Source organism: Manduca sexta, chromosome 5, assembly GCF_014839805.1.
Source record: "Manduca sexta isolate Smith_Timp_Sample1 chromosome 5, JHU_Msex_v1.0, whole genome shotgun sequence".
NCBI lineage: Eukaryota > Metazoa > Arthropoda > Insecta > Lepidoptera > Sphingidae > Manduca > Manduca sexta.
The window spans coordinates 9226614-9251855 of record NC_051119.1 but is presented as its reverse complement, the minus strand read 5'-3'; the positions used below and the strand labels follow the sequence as shown (position 1 = coordinate 9251855).

Below are 25242 nucleotides of genomic sequence, written 5' to 3'. Positions count from 1 at the left end.
TATATTTTTTTCACGCAAAGAAGGCAAAGATTGTCTGCAGTCGACATTTATTACCGCTATACAATTTACAATTTTGCCAAGCGCAAAAATAAAATGTTATTTTTCTTCGCGGGGAAAACTCTTTTCGTCTATTATCGACGACAGCAGAAAGCGTGTAAGGCCAGTTTTAAATGTAATAACGCATTGCGACGTAAGCCGTTTCGTCGTACGGACACACAACCATGCGCAAAAGGCATTCGGGTAGACGCGGCCGTGCTGGCAGGCTGCGTGTAACGGAACGCGACAGATCGTCCGCTTGCGATCTCATTCGGTGTTTGAATTTTCACGTGCGCTTCGATATTTAAATTACAATCTAAGTACTTGAATAGATTTATAAATAATCGATACGATATTATACTAGTGTTTGAGTGTTGTGAAATTTTTAAAAAGTGTTTAAAATTATTTCAGTGCAGTGAAATATTTATTTGACACGAGTTTGCTGTGTATCGTGGTGTAAAACTCCTGTGCTGTTTTCTGGAGGGTGCAGCGGAAAAAACGGTACGTCATTCACATTTTACAGCCGTCGCGCTTTACGTGACTTTATTTTCCCATGAAAATGTTTACGAGTTGTTATGAACGTAGCGGGTAGATGAACGCCTTGATATATACAAAATTTTGTGTACGTTTTTTAACTTAATTTCTTTAATATAATGGTAAGCTTGCAATGTTTATGTACCTCTTTTTTAATATAACAAAGTATTTATATCGAATATAACATTTTCAGAATATCGCATTAAAAGAATAATATCATGTAGTAGATAGAGCCATAAGTCTTAGAAAGTTTTAAATTCAAATTATAAATTACTAATTTGTTTTCATAAAATAATAGTTACAAATAAATATGGAATATCATGTGTATTTTTTTCCGTTTAATAGTGCGAATTCATAAATTAAATTCAAAATATTAAATTAATTAATTTCAAAGTAAAACACATGTTTTATATTTACATATTCATATTTATTGTTCGCTAAGTGCATTATTTTTAATTGATTATTTATTTATCTACTACAATGATATATCTTTTTTTTATTTTGAAATAAAAAAATAATTAAGGTTATATATTACGCTGAAAAGCAGTTTTAAAAAAATTTGGTAACATTAGTAATGTTTTTCAATCTACATTCACATACTCAATAATTTTTGTCACACATTGTAAACAGAAAAAAATGGATTAGGTTCGAAAGTTAGGTAAGAGAAATTTGCAACTACCCTCTCACACGTAATTGTCCTGTCATCCTTGAGTATCCTGTGGGTTATGTAAAGAGGGTGGACTGTTTTTTAATTTATTTTATTCGTATCCTATGCAACGTTTTTAGGGATGACAAGAGAGTAGTTTATGTTTAATTTTGTCAATTGTTTTATACCATATACGTTACAGCAAAAATTCAAAATTAGGACCCTTTGAAGCAGCTATAAAATTGGTTAATAAATGGGATAGTAATTCATTTTTCAAATATAAGACGGCGCTTAGAAGGGATTACGCGATAACTCTTTAGCGTGCATCGTAGTTCCTAATGACGTCACAAAATAGTATTGCGTCTCTTTTTTTTATAGCTGCTTAGCCCATTCATCGGATTTCGAAGACAATTTTTTAAAATATTTATTTAAGGAACTTGGTCATAAGGCTAGTTATTAGCTTGTTGATTTTTTTACCAGATTTTGATCGTGGTTTCTGTCTTTCGTTTAAATGACGTAAACTTTGATAAACTTTGAAAAATATTAGTAAAATACCTTATTGCCAGATCATGTCTTAATATTACTCACAGGCCGTGTTTCAAATGATAGTAACTGTCAAAGTTACTGTTACTTTAAAAAGTATGGTGTCTGTGTTGTGGCAATTCTCGTGGTTTTTACTTTGGCGACACTTATATTGATGTTATTGATAAAGTTTGATCCCTTTTCCTGTTTCGGAGTTCAATTTTGAAAACCACCGAATTCTGTCGAAAGGTTTTAATACAAAGTTTTAATCTGTGGACGGAAAATATAAATTCTCATTCGAATCATTTCTAATTTTTTTCTCTTAGAGGTTGAATTTCTATTTATGGTCCCTTTTAAACACCTTCTGTATAAAACAACACCATTACATTTATTCTATAGTCTTATAAGTTTAAGATTGGTGAATTTGAATCAGTGATTGAATCATTAATCATTATACCTTTCGTACTGTAGGGTTTCCTCGCTGCTTTGGCTCTATGGAAGTCTTTTAACCGACTTCAAAAAAAGAGACTAATAATTTGACGTGTATTTTTTTAAATAAAAGTTCTCTGTAAATTATTCTGCGTCTATAGTAGCCTATTTATATAGGAGTTGGTGTTTTATTGCGTTTTTCATCAATCATTCAAACATCTTCAGATTTGTATTAGGTTTATAGGTTCGGTAGATTGAATTTTTTATTTACTAATTGCATTAAATTTCTTGGTCCACCAACTTGTATGAGCATTATCACTGTATCTCTGTACTATAATTACTTAGGTTTATAAGATCTCATCGTGATGTATTTGCAAAATAATATGTTATATGTTTTCAGATCCTAAATTGTTGATCCTCTAAGCTTGCCTTTTAGGCGGATGGATTAGACTCGTGTCAATTATATATTTTTTGTAGAAAGGATTTTCTGATTTAATCTCCAGCTCCGTTTGATGAAAACCGATACTGATTTATTTATTTTATTGAGAGTTTAAGTAATCAGGAAATACAAATATACTAAGCGCTTTACTGGATAGACTTTTTTTATCAACGCTCAGGCCACACTAGGGTTATATCAGTATCCATTATTAATATGGGAAATAATGAGTGAGGAAATTTGGCAGCCCGGCAAAATTGTGCCGACCGGGATGAATATATATCTTGCTGGTCAATTAGTGTTTGCCTTCATTCTTCTTGACTTCATATCCAGTGAAGCTATTTCGCGGTGTTGTCAATAAAGAAAATTGTGTCAAAACAAAATCGAAAGTCAAATCAAACGCCAAATGTGAAATGTATAAAGCCGCTGTCAATTGAGATAAGTAATGGCTTCACCTACGCTAGACTCGTAGTGTAGCACTAGCATTACAGAAAACTACACTGTATTCATTTAATATAGGTTTTATTTTACATTGATTAAACTACTTTCATGCTACACCAAGATTTGCAGGCGACGGAAAACCCTAATTACGTGATAAAATACAGCGATACAGTTGCCAAACGTGGCGTGGAACAGATGAAGATATTTATGTATCGTACGTAAAAACTTACTACGTTTGGCAAAGTGCACAATCCCAAAGCGTGGCGAGCAAGCATTGCCAAAAAATTTCAAAGGAATTCTCATTACTTCGATATAATTTATAGGTATAATCGTAAAACAAGACTTATACTTTTGTAAAGTTTGGCTTCCAATTTATTTACGGTTTACGTCTGTCAACCCTTTAATCTAAGGGCGTTGTGACGTCAGTGGACGAAGCCAGATAGGTATGCCAGAATCGTGCAAAGTGGTAATTCATAGAGTCTGCCTACCCCTATGGGATAGAGCCTTGATGCTATATATGTATATATGTAGCGTTAGGGCAGTGTAAAATCCACTTATTTTGGCGTTGCTTAGCCGTACTTTTGATGAGTTCGCTGTCAATGAGTCTTCATAATTAGGGAATTCTAAAGTAATTATTTTTACTTGCCTAGACCGTTTAATGCCAGCCCATTATGTGTAAATGCGAAAATGCTCTGATATCTCTTTCTGTTACGCTACGATACAACAAATATATATAGTCTTTGTATAGAGATGGATTACAAACAAACACACATCACGCATTTATCCCCGAAGTGAGATGCAGAGACGTAACCAAGGCAATCACTTTTCTCCCAGTGCGTTCCGTACCATAATGTGACAGGGAGCGAGCCTATCGCTATATCGGGCACAAATTCCGGACTCCGGACTGATACTGAGCAGAAAAACAAATATCACTTTGCCCGACCCGGGATTCGAACCTAGGATCTCGTACTGCCGTACCGCGCATGCAGTACAACTATGCCACCGAGGCAGTCTTTTGATTATGATAGATTATGATTCGACGATTGGCATAATATTTACGCTGTTTCATAACTACACATTTTCCCTTAGGCTAGTTTTCCTGGAAAAGTGGACGAATCCTGTTAGATTATTCCGGGAAAAGAAATTAGTAAATCCACGAGCAAACACTGTTAATAATGATTACAATATGGTGATGTAATGATACTAGGCAACACAAACAGGTCACATCTAATCACAAATTATTAAAGATATATTAATGCCATTACCGAATTAACTATCTAAGGGTAGTTCTACACGACCTACAGATGGAATTAGATACTGGCAAATTGGCATGTCATTTGGCAACTGCGTCAAAGTAGCGTGCTTGAAGCTTTTCGGTAAGTATTTTCTAGTCTTTCACCTTTGTAGTCTTTTTGGCTGTGACAGGTCAGACAATGTTAAATAGATCTTCACTGGGTGGTATTGCTGTTGCTGAAAAGCTAATATGAAACAACACTTGGCTGAAGCGTGTCGTATGAGTATCAACATTGGCCTAAATCTAACTCTCCCTGCCTGCAACTCTTTGCCAATCTCCATCGCTTCTTAAAGCCCTGCAACCCCACCATAATTCCATCGCCAGATTTTCATTGGTGTTGATCACTTGCCATCCCATTATGCTAAAAAAGCTACCACAATAATAAAAAACTTGGATCCTCCCCTACACTCTTATAAAAGTATTTAATATTAACGGTGCCCTATCTTGTTGTGGCGGAGGATTATGCCACTGCTTACACTTTTATGCCAGTTACAAGCCTGTGTGCCACAAGCTTTAACACGGAGTCTGGAAAAAATAATATCCTGTCATATTGTGGGCTACACGATGGTTCTCCTGAGAAATTTCGACTTAGATACATTATGATAAATCGTTATCATACGTCTTGAATTAATATTTCGCCAAGTTATTAGTCAAGCCGAGCCTAAATGTGGAGAAATAAATATTTTATTTCGCGTGAATGAGCCGTTTGTGAATAATCACCGTTGTATTGGTTTTACGCAATTTAACTATTTGAAACTTTATTATAATATACATTTATAAGAACAGATAAAATAATGATTAGTATTTATCGTTAGTTTCACATTAGCTTTAGTTAAGCCTCTCTTACTCTTAAAAAATATACCGCTTCCAAATTTTTCCAAAGCCCATTCACATGATGGATGACACCAGACATTGTATCTCCTTAAGTTGGAGACGTAGCGCAGGCCCCCTAAGAGATCGACCGACGATCTGTTGAGGGTCGCTGGAGTCGGATGGATGAGGGCGGCCCAGAACCGGTCCCTGTGGCGCTCAATGGGGGACGCCTATATCCAGCAGTGGACGATTCCCGACTGAAATCATGATGATAATGAAGTTGGAGATAGGCAGCAGTGGCGGAGGGTGCATATAATCCGATTCCCGCTGGCTTCTCTTTCGTAATTTATAAAATCTAGTGATTATTAGAACGATTTGCAGACCTCCTTTATGCATATTAGTACCTATATGTTGTGTTGGGTTACCTTTCGGAATATTTCACCATTTGTCATTGCTGGGACGGCTACCTTTTTGCCCTTTTTTTTAGAAAATCTCCATAGAGGCCATATTAAATTGCAAATATCAGGCCAATATCAAAAGCATGCGCCGAACTAAAAGTCTACTAACCAACTTTGCCAAACTTATACAAATTACGAATCCGTCAAGTTATTAACTGAAACTTGATTGAAAAGGTCAAATGTTTCGCTTTACAGTTTAATTAGATCCCGTCTCTGCGAAAATTGGAAATAAATTAGTACACCACAGAGGTGCCTACGTCGCAATTGTCATTATAGTGATACGTTTGGCAACATGCTCTATCTTGAGATAGACCTATGAATATAACGAGTATAATTAATGCGTAAGTAACTGAATGACTGTTACGCTTCCACAGATAAGCAACTCAAAAGATGTAGACGAAATTGTGTACCTACGGAGTAATCTTGAAATCTAAGGAAGGATTCGCTACTTTTTAAATATTTTTCACGAAATAAATTTCATACAAACGAAGCGAGCATGAGATAGTATTTCGTTTTATGTATTTTTATTTTTTATAATAACTATACATCCTACTGTTAATAAAAAAAAAAAAACAGAAATCAGTACTTTGTTTTAACTTCTTCCGAAGTATTTTTATAAGTCATGTTTGATGTTAGTGTCTAGCCACAATCGAGTGATTCTAGATAGGTATAATATAACCAATTTATAAAAAACAGAGATCAAGGATCGCAATTGTTTCATCCATACTTATTCTACTCTGGGGGTATATGACTTCTTTCTTTTAATACGATCAATAATTTAGCAAAAAGTTTAAATTACACCCTTTATAATATTGAAATACCTTTACCGTTTTTAAGGGAAGTAGTTCACACTTATCGAATCGCAGGATAATTTCAGCAGTGTGTAGTCACTGTTGTGATCCGGTTTGAAGAACATTGTAGCCAGTGTAACTACTGGACATAATAATACTCTCATCTCATGTCTTAGGATGGCGAGTGTAGTGGAATACCAAACAATACTTTGTAATTCAAGGTGCTGGATAGTATTTCTACTGTTTATAGGCGGTCGTGTCGTTTACCATCAAGCGAATGGCAAGCTCGTTTGTCATTCAAAACAATAAAAAAAATCCCTTCTACAATAATCATTTAAAGCACAATTTTACTTAACATAGCCCTGCAGTAGTTAAATACGGCAATTACATGCAAGTTTCTTTAGCATGTTAATTACCTGCGCTTTTGTGAGCACGCTGCGTGACACGGGCAACGTTAAAGAATGTCTCATTCCTTATTTGTTTAGATGTTACGTTTATATTTAAATATAAAATAAGGTTTGTAGCAAAATTCATATACAAATGTTTCGTATTATGAATAATGGAAACCCAATTCTCTGTCCAGATTTGAATAACTATAATTATAATTATTTCATGTATTGTTATATATTATGTTAATCTAAATATAATAATAATAATATCAGCCCTGTATTATATACTTGCCCACTGCTGAGCACGGGCCTCCTCTACTACTGAGAGGGAAGCGGCGATAGCCTAGTTGGGTGTGGAACGGACTGCCGAGACGAATGTCCGCAGGTTCAAATCCCAAGGGCACACACCTCTGACTTTTCTAAAAAAAATCATGTGTGTATTCTTTGTGAATTTATCGTTCGCTTTAACGGTGAAGGAAAACATCGTGAGGAAACCTGCACATCCTAGAAGTTCTCTATAGGAATTTCGAAGGTGTGTGAAGTATACCAATCCGCACTAGGCCAGCGTGGTGGACTAAGGCCTAATCCCTCTCAATAGTAGAGGAGGCCCGTTAATCTAAATGGCGAGTTGTAATTAGTTAATCTATGAGTATAACAATTTTAATGATTTAAAACTACTTGCTGCTTGTTTTGCTGTGGAAGGATATATTTTATATCCGTCCGGATAGAGACCACGGTACACGAGGTGTTAAAACCCGCCACAGTAGTCCTCGTAAGCGTATTGCGTTCCGGGATCAGCCTGTGTATATCCGGTTCCAACAGGCCGGCGTAATTCTGTCGACTGTCAAGGGGTAAACATCGCTCGTCAGTCGACATTCTATTAAACCTCATTCCACTTACTATTAGGTGCAGAGAGATCTCTTTGCCATTCACTTATAAAAAAAAATTTCATGTAACCAATAACACGTAGACAAGCTCAATCGATTTACAAAGATATTATTTACAAGAGGTACTAGAGAAAAATAAACATTCTGTACTAAAATCATAACAAGCATCTATAAACTAACAATCAAAGTATGGTCATAATAAACCACGTATTTTTGAATATCATACTGTGGGATAATTTATATATGTCCATTAATCATTGATTAACAAGCATTATCAATCTTACAAATAAAGGGTAGGCACAACAAGACGTCACCTGTTATACAAATTGTTACATCTTTCTCATATGGGCTTGTTTAAAGTATCTCATAAGATAATGATTTGTTTGACATTGGAAATTGGGGTTTGATTAATTACCTTAGATATTAGTAAGGAAATTTACAGTATGGCATGTTGTTCAAAGTTGTTAGATTTTCGGAAAGCTGGATATCGTTTTGAAGAATACTTCATGGTAAGGGATTTATTGATATTTCGCTAAGATGTCTTGGTGACATAGTTGTATTTGGTACCACTGCAGTGCTAAGGTCTTGGGTTCGATCTCCAGGTCGGACAAAATGATATTGGATTTTTCTATTCAGTGGTGGATATGGCGATAGACTCGACCCTTATTACACCATGGGATGAAATACACAAGGCGGAAAGTAGGTGCACTAGTTGTGCCTCTACATATCCCTTCGGGGTTAAAAGGCATGTGTGTGTGTTTGTGTTAACGTGTAAAACCCGCCACAATAGCCCACGTGAGTATGTCGCGTTTTAGGATCAGCCTGTGTATATCCAGTTCGAACAGGGCGGCATAATTGTGTTGATCAGGGAGGAGTAATTTTCCATCGTCAGTTGACACTATCTGGTCCTCACTCCGTTTACCATCACGTGCAGAGAACTCATGAGCAAAATACCAGATGTATTTATTTGACATAATGCTATAAGTCCTGGTTTAACACAAGTTATTTTAAATATTGGTAAAGAGTTCCACGCTGGTGGAGTTGCAAACGAAAGCTAGTCGACCATAATTTATGTAACAAATAGGTGTAGATATGAAGTTAACAAATTACACGATAACCGGTGTTGCAGATAGCGGGGTGCAAAGCGGCTCGCGTGTCCACACACGGTTTGTTACAGCGTTTTATAACCAATAGGATGGAATCATTAATACCAATTTTGGTTATACTGGGGGGGGGGGGGATTTTTTTTTTATTCTTGCACTATAGGTGATGGTAAGTCGAGTCCACATTTTTTTTTACGCGGGGAAATAACGCGTTATCGCTACCACCACTCGGAGGGTCAGTGGAATGGTTATGTTGGTTTCACCGGTCTTACGGCCCCACCGTGCCAGTTTCTTTTTGTATCAGACCCCACACCGGGGGAAACCTGCGAAGGGATACTGGAATCCCTCAGCTTAGCGACTGCAGGAACCTAGAGGAAAATTAGGAGTGGATATCTGGGAAAGGAAGTGTGGGGGAAAGAGAAGGAATCCTCTTAGGATGGAAGGAGGGGAGAAGGTCAGAAAATATTCGCGAGGCTTCATAGGCCTCAATGTGAATTAGCAACCATGAGATATACATACTTAGCTGTGTACTTAGGGCCGCGACAAATGTCCGTTCATGCATGGACGTGCATTTGGTGTGGAGACCGAGCGCACAAGAATTGCCTCAGGGGACCCCTTGGCAGTTAGCACAATTATGTCGACCTCTTTGAAATCGGATATACACAGGCTGATTTCGTAATGCATTTATGTGGGACACAATGGCGCGTTTGACACCAGGTGTACAGTTGTTACAGTCCAGGCAGGCACATCCATCATTAGCTAAATGCTAAATCAGTTTGCGTATATTTTGTAAGATAGGAAAGCACAAATCTAATGACCATGGAGAGACGCTAGTCGACATAAGATAAACCTACTTTAACTAATGTAATCTCAGCTGTAGCATCATTATCGGAACTCGATGAAATTTCATTTCGGCGGATAACCAGACTACAGTCTCAATTTTGTTTTTCTTCTTACATTTACATTACTTTTCTACATTACGAGCGTGATTAGCTAGGCTTGGAACGTTGACTGCAGTGCAGGATATATTTTTAGTTTTATTCTGAGGCTCGAAGCTTATATGAATGTGTACAATTGTTTAGTTAAAGATTAGTATCGTAGATTGCCAGCAGTATTTAATAAATGATAATGATGATTTATTAGGTACTTATTGTTCTTATGGTATCAGTTTCTTCATTAGTACAAATATTGACACTGTGACATTATGATATTGACATTGTGGATGGATGTGTATATGCAGTTGATATTTCCTCTCCCTGATGGTCACGAACCTCCTCTATTAATGAGAGGCATTAAGAATACCACGCTAGTCTACTGCAGGTTAGAGACTTTCCCGCCCTCACACCCACCACTACAACTCCTGTAAGCCAGGATCAGCAGTGGCACGCATTTTGTGACACCGAGCAGTGAAGCTCGGCGAGTCTCAGGGAAAACTAATATGTCATTATCCCGCAACGAAATTAATCAAATAGAAAAAATAGGGAGGAGTTGGAAATATTAATTGTCCACTTCCCTCCAGAGCAATGCGGGTGACAAAATCATGATGTAAGGAGGCGATTTAACCTCAAGGATAGGGACGTTTACAACTAGATAAGCTAGTTATAAAGCACCACGGATAAAATTAAATGAAAGGGTCCTATCACATGAGCTGTTAGATTTGATTACAATAGGCATGGCAAAACGCCGGAAAGCACGGAAATTCCGTCTAGTCTCAACAAGGTCCATGTAGTATACAACCCCAGATGTTATTTGCATACTGTTTAACATGATGTTGCGCTCTTCATGCCAGAGACCACACTCCCAAAGTACGTGATGAGCAGATTGTTCAACCTCGTAACCAGGTGTAGAGCATGGGCACGCAGGAGAATCAACCAGCCTAAATGAGAACAGTTTACCCTTAAAATTACCATGGCCGGTAAGAAATTGCGATACACAGTAATCTATTTCTAGCCAAGTTTTAATTAGGCGATCGCGAACGTACGGAAAGTATTTATATAAATGACGCCCTTTCGAAGACGAGTCCCACCTACATTGCCATTCATTTAATAACTCGTTGTGTACATCAGTGTGCGTTTTAAATAGTCTATCGATTCTTAAGAGCTCGCGAGACGTAAGAAACTTTTTCCATATCCTCTCTGGTTGAGTAATACATAGCGGCGCGACGCTGTACCTCCAAATCGACAGGGAGTACACCCGCGAGGACAGGCAAAGCTTCTGTACTAACAGTTCTATACGCCTTGCACAAGAATATCAACGCCAATCGTTGACTCTGGAGCAGTTTCCTGCGCACAGCACCGATAGTTGCCCTATCGGCCCATACAGGTGATCCGTATGTAATGCAAGCTAAGTAAGTCGCTCCATAGATGATTTTGAGCGTAGTGAAAGACAGTCCCCACGTAGAGGTCGATATCCTTGTCAAGGCGTAAAAGTTACGTTTTGATTTTTCCCCGACGTTTTTTATATGCTCTAGAAAGGAAAAATTTCGTTCTAAAATCAAATCTAAATAACAAACCGATTCTTTCCTTTTTACAACAATATTATTAAATTTTATTCGCGGCGGTGATTTTAATATACCTTTTAAAAGCAGTTGGAACGTTTTGTGAGGTGCGAATGTAAGGCGATTTCTTTCACCCCATTCAGATATTAATTGTAAACACGTATCCGCCAAACTATCAAGCCCCGATCTACTATTAGATTCTATTAGTAAGAGGCCGTCATCCGCATATCCGGTTAAAGTGCATCCTACAGGTAAGGGAATTGAAAGAAAATCATCGAAGCTCAAATTCCATAAATAAGGACCTACAACTGAGCCTTGTGGACATCCCATACTCAGCGACTTCGACACGGCATGGTGGCCGAGTTTCAGTTTGGATGTTCCGTACGAGAAGTATGAGTAAATTAGGGAATATATATTCCTATAGCAGCCTCGTATTTTTAACTTAAGAAGTATCATAGGCCACCAAGCATTGTCGAAGGCACCGGAGATGTCTAAGAAGATACCGAGTACATATTTATGTTCCGATATACTTACTGTTCTTCTAACCGATATTGCCGCGTCTGTAGTAGACCTACCTATGGTAAATCCGAATTGATTTTTGTGAAATACTGGTCCGCCCGGTAGCAGACGAGGGACAATGAGGCGTTCTAGAAGTTTACCTAAAGATGGTAACAACGTAATAGGTCTATATGACTTGGGATCATCGGGAGCCTTGTCGCCACTTTTAGGTATTATTCGAATGAAACCGGAGCGCCATATTCGCGGAAATATACCTTCAGCAATACATCGGTTAAAGACAGATAGTAACGAATCTCCGGCTGATTTACACGCTTCTTTAATCATCTTGTTAGACACTACACACACACACTACATCTACTGCAGGTTGGCTGACTTCATATGTTCTCATGGTTTCCAATTTACATTGAGGGCTATGAGGGCTCGCGAACATTTCCTGGCTTTCTCCCTTCCTCCCATCCTAAGAGGGCTCCTTCTCATTCGTCAACTCTTCCTTCCCCAGATATCCTCTCTCAACTTTCCTCCAGGCCCCTGCATTCGTTAACCCGAGGGATTCCAGCATCCGATTCGCAGTTTTCTAACAGTATTAACTGCGGAGTCCGATATAAAAAAACTGACTTCATACTTTCAACATTTATAAGTATATAGATTTCCTGACGATTTCTTTCATCGTTAAAGATTATTTATTTATTTATAATAAGGTACACCAACAGCACTATATAACATCATTCAATAAAATGTAATGAGGTACGACATCTGATATATTGCACTCTTAATAAAATAATGACCCATTCCAAAATTTCCATTTTTTGATTGCGACCTTTTAGTTTTTTCCCTTTTTTTCACGCTATAGGTTTCATTTTTTACCTATCTTTAATAAACTCAATTTAATAGCAACTTCAAAAAAAGGTAGCGAACTAAAATTAGTTTTCCGACGACTGCCACAAATTATAATTTTTAAAATAGGTCATTATTTTATTAAGAGTGCGAAATGCAATATCTGAGATTATACGATACACGCGTAACTTTTCATAGTAAAGAATAATAATCCACAGCAAGGGGAAGTTTCACAACTAGTGTCGAAACCCTGGAGAGGTGCCACATAAACCGATAGAGCTTAAGTGCTTAGCTTGGATTTCCTATTACTTTAATAGTTAACAAACTTTAGTCTATTTTGAATCAAGGTTGCTTTGATAGTGTTCTTGGGATTGTTAAATAAACATAAGTTCACGTTGGTGTTCCAGTTGGAATGGGTACGTTAATTGTAATCAGGTAATCTGTTTATTATTTAATTCACCCTGATAGAGTAGGCAGGGGGCGTTTATTATCAGGTGACGTACTTTTTACTAATTTCAGGTGATAGTGTAGGTTCTAGCTCAATCAGGCACAAATTCTACCTTTAGGCAGGTATCGCTCATGGGAGACTCGATTCTATAATGCCTCGTAATAATACTAAAATTGTCTGGACACTTATAGCTAATTTCATCATAAACATAACAGTAAAAGTAATAGCTATAATAAAATCCATAAAAGTTGTGTCAACACTAACGTAATTTAGAGAGAAATAACAATAAATTTGACTGTTACTGTTAATAAAGAAATTTGCTGTAGCTCATGGACAGAATTAAACAATGCCGCGGTAGGTCGTTATTTACAGAAGATATAGGATATTTGAAGCCCGCCGGATAGTGAGCACCGTACACAAGGTGTAAAGCCTACCAAAGGATACCTAAAAAGGAAAGTGTGTCGCATTCCGGGATCAGTTTGTGTATATCGTATTACTAACAGACCGGCACAATTGTGTCAACTGGTGAGGGGTAATCATTTATCGGCAGTCGGTACCTACTCTGTTTTAACTCCACTCCGCTTGCCATCAAGTGCGACGGGGTCACTTTCTGCGCCAGTCCAAAAAAAGATTTATTATCAGGACATTTTCTAGAAGTTTCTGAGTTAGTAAAGCAGTGAAATACTGTGATATGTGTATTGCGTGGATGATTTACAAATCCTTATTACCGTGCCATAGTTCACAAAGCCGCTTTGCATATTGTCAGTGCTTCGTCAGTCGCATCAGCCCGCAATAGGCATTATTCCTGAATGCAAATGTATGTTTACTGTAACGTACACGTTTTCGTATGGATGCGGAATATAATAATTATGCGACTGTGAAATGAGCGTACAGATCGGCACGAGTCGTGAACACACTTGTGATTGGTCGTTTTTACGTCCAACGCTAATGTCTCCTGCAATTGGGTTCCAGATTCTTTTTTTTTCTTTACTATAATCAAATATTTACATTATTTAAATTATAACAAAGAAGGAATTAATAAATCTGGTAAAAAATCAACAAGGTATGTCTTTGGATTTCGGTGGAAGGGGTAAAGAAACAAAAATGAGACAAAGTACTCACTTTTTTTACGTCATCGGGAATTGCGACGCGTGCGAAAGAAAGAGATGAAGCGATATCCCCACAACGCGCCCACTTCTGCACATTGCAATATGAATAACTAGCTCATTTTTTAACCAATTATTATGCAGTTTTCCCAAGAGTGCTTTTCTTGCATTATTAACCATTACATATAGAATAATGTTCAAAATTAAGCATAGGCCGGTCCCCTATTGGTTCCTTAGTCAATGCCCCACGACTATTACACACTTTCGTCCAATTCTTACATACGCGAGATCGCCATCGTTACTGTTCATTTATGCTCATGATTTTTGCCGATTATGGGTATCTCCTGAGAAGTTCTCTATAGGAATTTTCGAGAGTGTGTGAAGTCTACCAATCCGCACTAGGCCAGCGTGGTTTGACTAAGGCCTAATCCCTCTCAGTAGTAGAGGAGGCCCATGCCCAACAGTGGGACATTATATAATACAGGGCTGATATTATTATTATTATCATGGGTATCTAGCTTTGGGACAGGTTGGATACTGGATAGTCTATTTTTAACCCTAAAAAGTTATACTAGAGATTTAAAGGAGAATCTTACAGTTCTTTTTTCTAAGTGGTGTTTGGAATTATAAATAGGCAAAGCTATCTCTTTCTTTAATTTCTTTACCATAGCCACCGTCCTAACTTAAACATTTCTTCGAACAATCGATTAAATGTCCTTGTCCTCATTTTGTTCCGTGGAATCAATGTTAACATCAGTAAATCGTTCGTGAGGAACGTACGCATAGGCGCCTACTAATTATTACTGAATGAATAATACAGCTTAGTGGCTTAATCGATACTACGCATGAGAGGCACGTCAATACCATACTTAATGGAACCGATATTATATCCGCGGAACGGTGTGTACTCAGGGTTTTGCGTGGGTGTATAAAAATTTTATAATTACTATTTTTTTGGTTGACTGCCTTGGCGGCGTAGTTGTTTTGCAAGCAGAGTACGACCACAGCTGTGAAGTCTCTGGTTCGAATTCCATGTCGAGCTGTGATATTGGGTTTCACTGCGTGGTATGAAATAGTAAAAACAAAAAATCTGTCGCGAATAAATCTTTTTCAATTCCAATAATTTAATAAATTTAAGTTATTTTAATAAAATTAATTATTTTTTTGAGGCCTTATTTAGAGGTTTATTATTTTACCTTTGTGATAATAATAGAAAAAAATAAAACCAATTATTTTATTAGTATCAAGTCTGTTCACATAATATAGCTAAAGAATTTTCTGCTGTTAAATTAATTTAAATTTCATTCATAACATTAAAGTTTAAGGGGGTCGAGCCCCCGCTTTGTGCCCAACTCCGTGTCTGTCCGCGGCTTAACGCTGACGTGTGGCGAATATAGTTACTGGAAATAAAGTTACGCGAAGAGAGGGAAAGCTAACGTAACTATATCGTACGCGTAAACAAGTTTAAGACTACTGAAAAAGTTGTAACAGTTAAATCGTCTCGTCATTCAATGTAATAAAAAATATATCTATACAATTGACGGAACTGAGAAAACAATATACAGAAAAGTAGATTTTCATTGTCAATTTCTTACCAAGAGTTTAAGAACATTATATTCTAGTAATGTGAATATTACGTTGGATACTGGATTGGTTAAAGTTGTTTCAGTTTAGTTTTACCCATTGGTATGAACTAGATAAATAATTTACGTCCCAAAATCCGTTACACTTACTCCCGCTGACTTATCGTTTTTTTTTCTTTGTTCTATTTATTATTTTTTTTATTGCTTTGAATGACAAGACGAGCTTACCGTTCGCCTGATGGTAACTCTCTAGCTCTTAAAGCTATACGACCGCCCATAAACAGTGGAAACACGATCCAACACCTTGAATTACAAAGTATTGTTTGGTATTCAACTGCGCTCGCCATCCTAAGACATGAGATGTTAAGAGCTTATTATTTCCAGTAGTTACACTGGCTACACTGGTCTTCAAACCCGAACACAACAGTGACTACACACTGCTGGTTGGCGGCAGAAATAGACAATGCGGTAGTACCTACCCGGGTGTACTCTCACATATGATAGACCTACCACCATATCAACAGCAGGTTTTGATATCAATATTTATTTCTCAACATGAAAATTACCGTTATTTATTTATATTCCTGACTCTAGATAAAATAGGTTTTACGTGAAAACCAAAAGACTCAAAATGCAATAACTGTCTTGTTCAAATTGTGAAGAAGTGTTTAGCCGCCGTGGCTAGCACTGGCCCAGAAGCAAACTTATTTAATTCCGCAGTTTCCAAGGTAATTTTCATAAGGATCCCTGATTATTTCGCTGCTTTTTACGAATTAATTTCAGTTTTGTGTGAGTTTTTGGTATGGATTTGACTTGGATTATTTCTCGGAGGGTTGGGTAGAGACTACAAAGTTTTTTGGATAACATGTTGCGGCGAGGTCCGGGGGCTAAATAACGTGGCAAAACGGACCTGTTCAAATAATAAATTCTGTAATAATATATTTAGTTCAAAACTCAGTTTTATAATTATTATCTTTGTCAAGTTTCAAAAGATTTTATCCTACACTAGCTAACCCGACAGATGTTGTCGTGTCTTAACTATGTATGCACGTGTGCATTCTGTCGATCGCTGACAGTTATTTCAAACCACTGACAGTTATGTAAAATGAATATTGTCGTTAAGTTCTCTTAAATTTTATAATTTTCCGTGCAATTTTTTGGTCCAGCCATCACGCGTGAATGACGCGTGATGGCGTGACTAAGGAAAATAGGGATTCATTTTTATATATATAGATAAGTGTGTTCCAGGATCAGCCTGTGTATATTCGGTTTGGAACAGGCTGGCATAATTATGTCGACTGGCGAGGGATAATCATCTCTGGTTTCCACACCACTTACCATCAGATAGGGTGTAGCAACTTTGGCCGTGTGAAAAAGCACTTAAACTTATCGAAAATATCTAAAAAATATCCTAAATAGTTTCTAACAAAGAGGCCACGATACTCCATGAAATATAATACAAGCATTAAAATAAAGAACGTATAAAATCAATCAAGACGTATCACGTTCAGCGTTGAAAATAAATCGTTCCACTTTCCCGTAATGGGGTGAAGTGTTGCTACAGTTATGCTGTGACGTCACGTAATTAGTGCAACTCCACACAGCGGGAATTGTACTGGTTGGAAACTCGATTGTGTTGTGCTTGCCACTTTGTGATCTTAACCTCTTCTGTTTGTTAGTTTCGAGTTTGAATTCAAGAATAGCTTAGTTTCGGGCTGATATTTCTATCTTAAAATTACAACTGTATAAATAAATCGATACAATTTGCTACCAATGAGGCTTAAGTTATTTTGGCTATATTGCCGAGGGCAGCTAGATAACTTCGACAAACTGCTGGTTGTACGGACAGTAGACAGTAAAAGACCACGTGGGCAATCGCTTAAAAACTATATCGGGCCTTCTTTTTACCACTGCCTTGAGGTATGCTAAAGAGAGCGGGGCATGGAAACAGGATTAGTGGTAGGTCTCTCATATGTGAGAGTCCGCTTGAGTAGGTACCACCGCGGTGTCTATTACTGCCGCCAAGCAGCAGTGTATAATCACTGTTGTGTTCCGGTTGGAATGACATTATAGCCAGTGTAACTACTGGATATAAAAATACTTAAAAACTCATGTCTCAGGATGGCGAGCGCAGTGGAATACCAAATAATACTTTGTAATTCAAGGTGTTGGATGGTGTTTCTGCTGTTTATGGGCGGTCGTGTCGCTTACCATCAGGTGAACGGTAAGCTCGTCTCGTCATTCAAGGCAATATTAAAAAAAAGTTCGTCAATGACTCCGTCAAAGTGTTCGAAGTCAGACACGACCTATAGTGATGAAGAAAACGATTAAGAAGACGAAATAAATGGAATAAATTGTTAAATTCCTCCTTTTATTTACGCCCATAATTTGTGTAATAAGTCAGTGGCCTCTGGTCAGTTTTACTCATGACCCAACCTTAGAAAAAGTCTAAAAGCTACTAAAAACTAATTAGGATTGACTGATACGACCTGAATGCTAAATGACTGATTTATTTTATCCACACCAGAATGGCATATTAGGTAATTATTAGTATTAGTCCAGTGATCGAAATACGACTATCGAATTTAATATATTCATTGCAGTTGTCCTGGGTCCGAATTCCGGGTCGGGCAAAGTGATTTTTGGGTTTTTCTGCTCAGTATCAGCCCGGACTCTGGAATTTGTGCCCGATATGGCAATAGGTTCGCCCTCTATCGTACTTGGAACACACTTGGCGGAAAGTGGGTGCCCTGGTTTGGCCCCTGTGTACCGCTTAGGGATAAATGCGTAATGAGTGTTTTTTTTGTATATTTTGTGCATACATTTCATTTTTCTGCACTCCTTTATTTGAACTGCAATTATGTCAAATCTCAGGTCCTTGGGCGGAATTTGCTTAAAATGGGTTACAACGTTTTCTCTTCACGAATATATAGATGTATGATATTATTTTTGTAACATTCAGTAAGACTATAGATATTAAAGACAAATAACATTAATTTCTTTCAAGTTTGACCACAGACTTTAACTATAAACCCAAACCATGATAGTGTATTACTGATTTTTTAATAATTAAACCTTTTTTAATGCATATTAAATAATAATATTGTTTTTTGCTCAACTTTTCCATTTGAACTTTGACCGTGCCTGTGTTTTGAATTTAATACTCCCCAGTCTGTGTAATTTTGGTAAAAGTGGGTATATTGAAGTGTATTAATACATAAATGACTTAGTAGTAAGTAATGAGACTAATCCAATCTCTTTATGCGTGACCTACGAAGTACTAAATCACAATTCACGTATAATGTATCGGTATGTATGCATTATTTTCAACAACTATTTTGACTATTAATCATAGCTGTCTGTTTAATCTTATTTCACATTCTACCCTCATTCAGCGTTCGCTTTCCTTGTTTTTTGAGCTTCAATATTCAACAAGACCCTTCGATTATTTGTTATTTCACATGTTTATTTTGCGGATAAATATATGCATACAGCATATAACGCTGCTAATTAGTAATCGTTGCTTTTGTATGACTACTAATATAAATATCGATAAACAACTTTAATTGCTTGTTTTTAATTTTTTATCTTTGTTCCAACAATAAACTTCTTTCTTTCTTTTTTAAATACTGACCAACAGTGGCGAATGGTGAAATGTTTCAACCGGTAAGCTGAGGAAGAAAATATCTTAGTTAACATATCGCGGCCAATTTAACAGAAAAAAAAACTAAGACAAACGTAAATAAACCTACAAGGGAAGCCGGTAGGAATCAGATCGCATGGATTCTTCGCCATAATTAACTAAAAATATTCCTAAGACACTGTTTTAATAAGTTATAGTTAAACACCTACTAACCTACATAAACTGTTAGTTAAAATTTAAACAACTATCGATTGTTGGGAAATGATTTGTATATGTTAACAACCGTTCTATTTTTACTGTAACTATAAACGGTATTGTATTCGGTCGATAATATTTAGAGAATGAAGTGCGGAAATCTTTGCTGACATGCGGGTTGCAAGTTGCATGGCTTAAAATAAGATATTTGTTTTGTAAGTACGACTTTTGCTCTCTACTAAGCCCACTTCATTTGTTTTTTTTTCAATTATAAGTTTGTGGAGGTGTTTGGCAGTAAAGGAAGAAACTGCTGAATGTATTTTGATGGAATTTGCCACACTGATAGATCGTGTCCAGGATTGAAATATAGTTTACTTTTTATCCTTAAAGAAACGCAGATGATTTTTTTTTTATTTTGTGATTAGATTCACATAACTGGTTGCATACAGTACAGATTTTGCAGGTCTCAAATAATAATATGTTCAATGACTAAAGTGAACAAACTTCTTGGTAGGAAGACGACATGCATAAAATACCTAAATTTTGGCTTAACTATAGTATATACAAAATATAACATCAACAATTACTGACTGCCTCGGTGGCGTAGTTGTATTGCATGCCCGGTACAATAGCGCTCTGAGTTCCTGGATTCGAATCCCGGGTCGGGCAAAGTGATATTTTTCTTGATATTTTTATTTGATATTTTTCGGGTTTTTCCTGCTCAGTATCAGCCCGGAGTCTGAAATTTGTGCCCGATATGGCGATAGGCTCGCCCCCTATCACATCATGGGACGGAACATACTTGGCGAAAAGTGGGTGCCCTAGTTGCGCCTCTGCATACCCTCTGGATAAAAATGGGTGATGTTATGTATGTATGTAACATCAACAATTAGGGTCGCAAAGCAAGTTACAACAAAAACTTATATAGCAAAATAAATAAAGGAATAATTTCGTGATGGATTACGACCTCTCAGTATTAGAGAAGGTCCTCTAACATTGTGATCATATACAAATACAAAGCTAGATTAAATGCACATAGGTAAATAGGCAGTTATAATTTTCCATCAAAGAACCCACCTGCAATGATCTTGTGTAGAGATTTAACTTAACAAATAGCCGTTAATATCTCGCGTTAGACCACGCGAACAGGTTTGTACGAAAACCTGTGAATAATCGCGATGATATCTTTGTGATTAAAGCGATCATTTCAAATACAAAACGTGATTTTATTCATATGAACGTAAAAGTATCGCGTTTCGGTTTATTTGAGTCATTAATTATAATTAATACGTGCTTTGGAATCTGGATATTATTTTTCATACTTTCTTTTGCATGTTTTGAATTTGGAATACTAGCTTCAATCGAATTAGTTTGATTTACTCATCGATAATCGATATTATGTTCTCGTAATATTACATTTTGGCATCCATGTGTCATATTTACGCTTAATCCGCCACATACCATAATGATTTTTAGGTTTACGCGGATTAGACATTGAGATAAAATTATTTACAGATTTATTATTTTCTCCCGACGTTTCGAAGACTACAGCCTTCTGGGTTAAGGGGCAGACTGAAGCGGACTTCAAGACACTGTAAGCTGAATCTGTGCAGATCGGATATTCAACATCTAAAAATTTTTAAAAATTGTTTAATTATAAAATGTTGGTAGATATTGTTACTTTCACTTGCGGATTACCAACACCTCCGTCCGCCCTGTGACCATGGAGGCTGCAAATTCTTCGAAACATCGGGAGATAATAATAATATAAATCACCACAATAAATTCCGTTAATTTTTTTTTCGAAATCCCCACTTACCATTCAAAAACATTGTAGAGCTTAATTATTTTACCTTATTTAAGATATCTCGAATATTTTTTGTGTGAAGTACTCGTTTCTCTATAAATGTCATCTGACAACTTTTTTTTTTTTTTTTTTATCCCTTACATACGTTTGTTAGCCTGGCAGGGCCGGCTTATACAAATCTGACACCCACTATTTGTCTGTATTTATAGTTTCTTCGAACCAGTAATACCTATAAGAAGCGGTTTGTTTATTTACTTAAATTTTGTACATTCCTTCGCTGTAAAGGTCCGCCATCTGTTTTTTTCATACGGGATCGGCAAAGGGACTCCACTGCACCTGATGGTAAGCGGAGTGGGATTCCATAGAATGTCGACTGGCGAGAGATGATTACCCCGTGGCAGTCGACACAATTATGCCGGCCTGTTGGAATCGAATAATTATAAAATATATTATAAATAGTTATGAAATATACAAGAATTAATACGAAACAGATAACGCCAATGGCAACAAAACAGAATATTATAAAATGGGGATTTAAAGGTTTCAAAGAGGAGACAACAGCCGATGAATTTTAAACGGGCCTAAAATATTTAACCCTCCTCATAGTGATACCGGTTTTATGGCTGATAAGGCGTAGTCAAGGGCTTAAATAGCTTTGAAATATCCGTTCTGATATTACTAGAGTCATCGGTGGTAAGTAGATGGTACTGGACAGTACCTTGCGATAAATGGGCCCTATATCTTTATTTGTTGCGGTCCGTAAGTAGATGGTTCTGGACTGTAGCTTGCGATAGACGAGCCCTATGTCTATATTTGTTAGGAGCTGTTCCGGGCTGTGCGCACTTTTGGGCGCCCGCTTAGTTTAATGTAGGTATGGGCTAAAAGAGGCCCCAAAGGTCGGAGGCCCGTATCACTGATACGGCTAATACAGCGGTAGATACGCCCCTGGTACTGGATTCGATTCTTAATGAAGTAAAACTCACGATGGAGAGGTTGGGTTGGTTCCCGTGATTATGAAGATTAAATCGGGAAAATATTAACATAAAAAACCGCAATAAAAATCGAAAACTGATGTTTCGCTTTCTAAGATTTGCGTAAACATAAAAAACATGGCGTGGTTGAAATTGTTTTTTATTTCGTGATGATTTTTTGTGCAACTAGTTTTCTTTATGAAATTATTTCACCATGAAGTTTATTAAGTTATTTCATTTGCGTATAACGCTGTTTATCGTGAAAGGCCTTATATGAAGAGAAATTGTGCTAGATACGGTCTATAACAAAGATCTTCGCCTTTACATCCTCTTCTAAAGGGTCCCAAGCCCGCCTTATAATTTCGGAATGTTATTTAATTCTGTAAGTGTGGCGCGGTCGCTTTCACAGTACATTTCACATACAAGTAATATAGCTTTAGGGAAATTAAGGGTTCTTAAAGGGGATGACGTCAGCAGTCAATTTCTAAATTATTTTTGGTGTAATGATACTATTCTGCTTTTATAACAAAGGACAGCTTCCGTGGTGTAGGCTGTCCCGAATTCGAATCCCGGGTCGGTGAAAGTGATATTGAGCTTTTTTGCTTAGTATCAACCTGGAGTCTGGAATTTGTTCCCGATATCGCTCACAGATGTTACCTGTTTTCCTTGAATGAAACTAACAGTTATTTGAGCAACTTTTCAAGTTGACAGCGTCCGTAAATTGTAGTGTACATAACATAACATAACTCGTATTGTACTAAATGTATCTTGATGCGCAAAAAGACAAAAAATATTTTTAGAATTTATATAAGGTAGTGGGACCGAATAGGCCGGTTCCTAATAAGGCCCACCATTAATGTCCTTTTTTCTGTTACAATTAAAAAAAAACATACAACCTATTTTGATAGTTCCTTTATTATTTAATTTTGTAATATGTATTGATATGTTGCAATTTATCCATAGGTTTATTTTATTTTTTTTATTGTAATTATTATATGAATATTTTAACACTAGATAAGCTTTCAGTGATTTCGTTACCTTATAGTTTTAGATAAACAGAACTATTGCTAAATCAGGAAACGTAGCAATTAAGACATCGAGATTGAATGTATATTATTAAAGTGCAAACATTGATTAGAAAGCGAATTGTATTTCTTGACCATTATGGAAGATTTGTTCCGTCAGAGAAATTCTACTTGAAAGTTTAACCTTTTCTGTTCGTTTTTATTTAATGTAGCAGTTTCAAGCAAGCAATTATTGTAGTTAGCAGTTGCTCCGAAGTGTAGAGCTGTCTTTGAAACTAAAGTTTTGGATTCAATCTTGTACCAGTTGATTTTGTTTATTTAATTTATACTAGTTTTTGCCCGCATGTCCGCCCGCGTGGTATAGATTTTCGGGATAAAGTTTCCCGTTATAATCTCTCAAAAAATATAAATTTTCGTTTTAAGTTTATTTACTGTTCCGCTCTTTTTGATCATGGCGTGATGATATTTAGCCTTTCTCGATAAGTAAGCTCTCCAACACTAAAATAATTTATTAGTTCGAACCAATACTTCCTGAGATTAGCGCGATTAAACAAACAAACAAACTCTTCAGCTTGATATGTCATTAAAAAGTATTTTATGTCAGTCTCCTGGTTCTAAGCTATCTCGTCACCAATTTGCAGCCAAAGCGGTTAGGTCTTTCTAGAGTTATAAATAGAATAACTAACACGTTTTTTTTATATATATATATAGATTAATTTATGTTCATTTTATATAATTTAAAGGGGATTAGAGTTTAGGTTGAATATTGTAGGCATTGTCTACTAGTGACGCTTATTTCTTTTACGTTCGGATATTGCGTAAAAGAAAACCAATTACAGTTCTTTTCCACGGTATCTTAGTTGGGACGTAACGAACTTATATTAGGAGGATTTAATACGTATTTCTAGTATTTCTTAAATGAAGATACCGATAATTTGGCAAAAAGGTTAATTTTATTTATGTAAGTATAGATATATTTATACGTATTATGGTAATCCATGTATGTTTTCTGTAGGTATGTAGTAAGACGAGATTATGCAGAATCCATCCGCTTCTGGTAACGTAAGCTCGTGACGTCGACGACAAGGCCGTACGATCGCTTCATCTCTCTCACACTTAGCCCGACACCTAAATAAGTAAGCATGGTAAACTCTATGAAGTAAATGTGACTGTAATTTTTTTTATAGCGCGCAGCAAAATTACCTCACCGCACCTGATGGTAATTAGAGTTAGTCGAATAGAATGTTGACTGACGAGAGATACACCTTAACAGTCAATACAATTATGCCGGCCTGAATCGGATTGCATTTGCATTGCATCCCTGATCCAATTCTTTATTTTCCAAACCGTATTATCAATAAATTAATTGTAGTTCAACTTGTATGTTTAAGAGTAACTTTATCAGTACCTGATAGAAGGCAAGTTTGCAACTAAATCTCTCAGAACAATGAAGTTCTATGGGTATAATTCTAGTGGAAGTTCCCGTGGTCTCTTCAAAGTATCAATATTCTTGAACGGCCATTGTTACTCGAGTTTCACTACAATTGAATTGTTTTCAAGTTGGCCCGTCCAGGTTTGTACTTTTATCTAGTTTGGAGTGTTTAGTACGTCTTGCCTTTGATTTTGCTTTCGGAGCGTTTTCATCTATTAGAGAGGGCGAATAACGTATCAAGATGCTGAACTTGCGTGAGTCACTATGGCGGGTTTTAACACCTTGTGTACTGTGGTCACTATCCGGGCGGATATAAAATATATCCTACCACTGGCAAAAACAGAATCAATTTACCGCTCGAGGAATTAACAGTGTTAACTTATCCTACTAATATTATAAATGC

At 36.7% G+C, this 25242-nt stretch overlaps 1 protein-coding gene across 11 annotated transcripts in view; it reads left to right on the top strand.

The window, feature by feature from the left end:
* The first annotated feature begins 205 nt into the window (after positions 1 to 205).
* The window catches only part of LOC115455890 (protein madd-4), a 416434-nt gene continuing 391397 nt past the window's right edge, over positions 206 to 25242 (top strand). For 5 of the 11 annotated variants that reach the window (XM_037445327.1, XM_037445315.1, XM_030184681.2 and 2 more), the window contains exon 1: positions 208 to 537. The gene's annotated coding sequence lies outside the window, so the exon portion shown is untranslated. Of the gene's footprint in view, positions 538 to 25242 lie in introns of all 11 variants that reach the window. The other 6 variants (XM_037445332.1, XM_037445339.1, XM_037445321.1 and 3 more) reach the window with 3 other exon arrangements.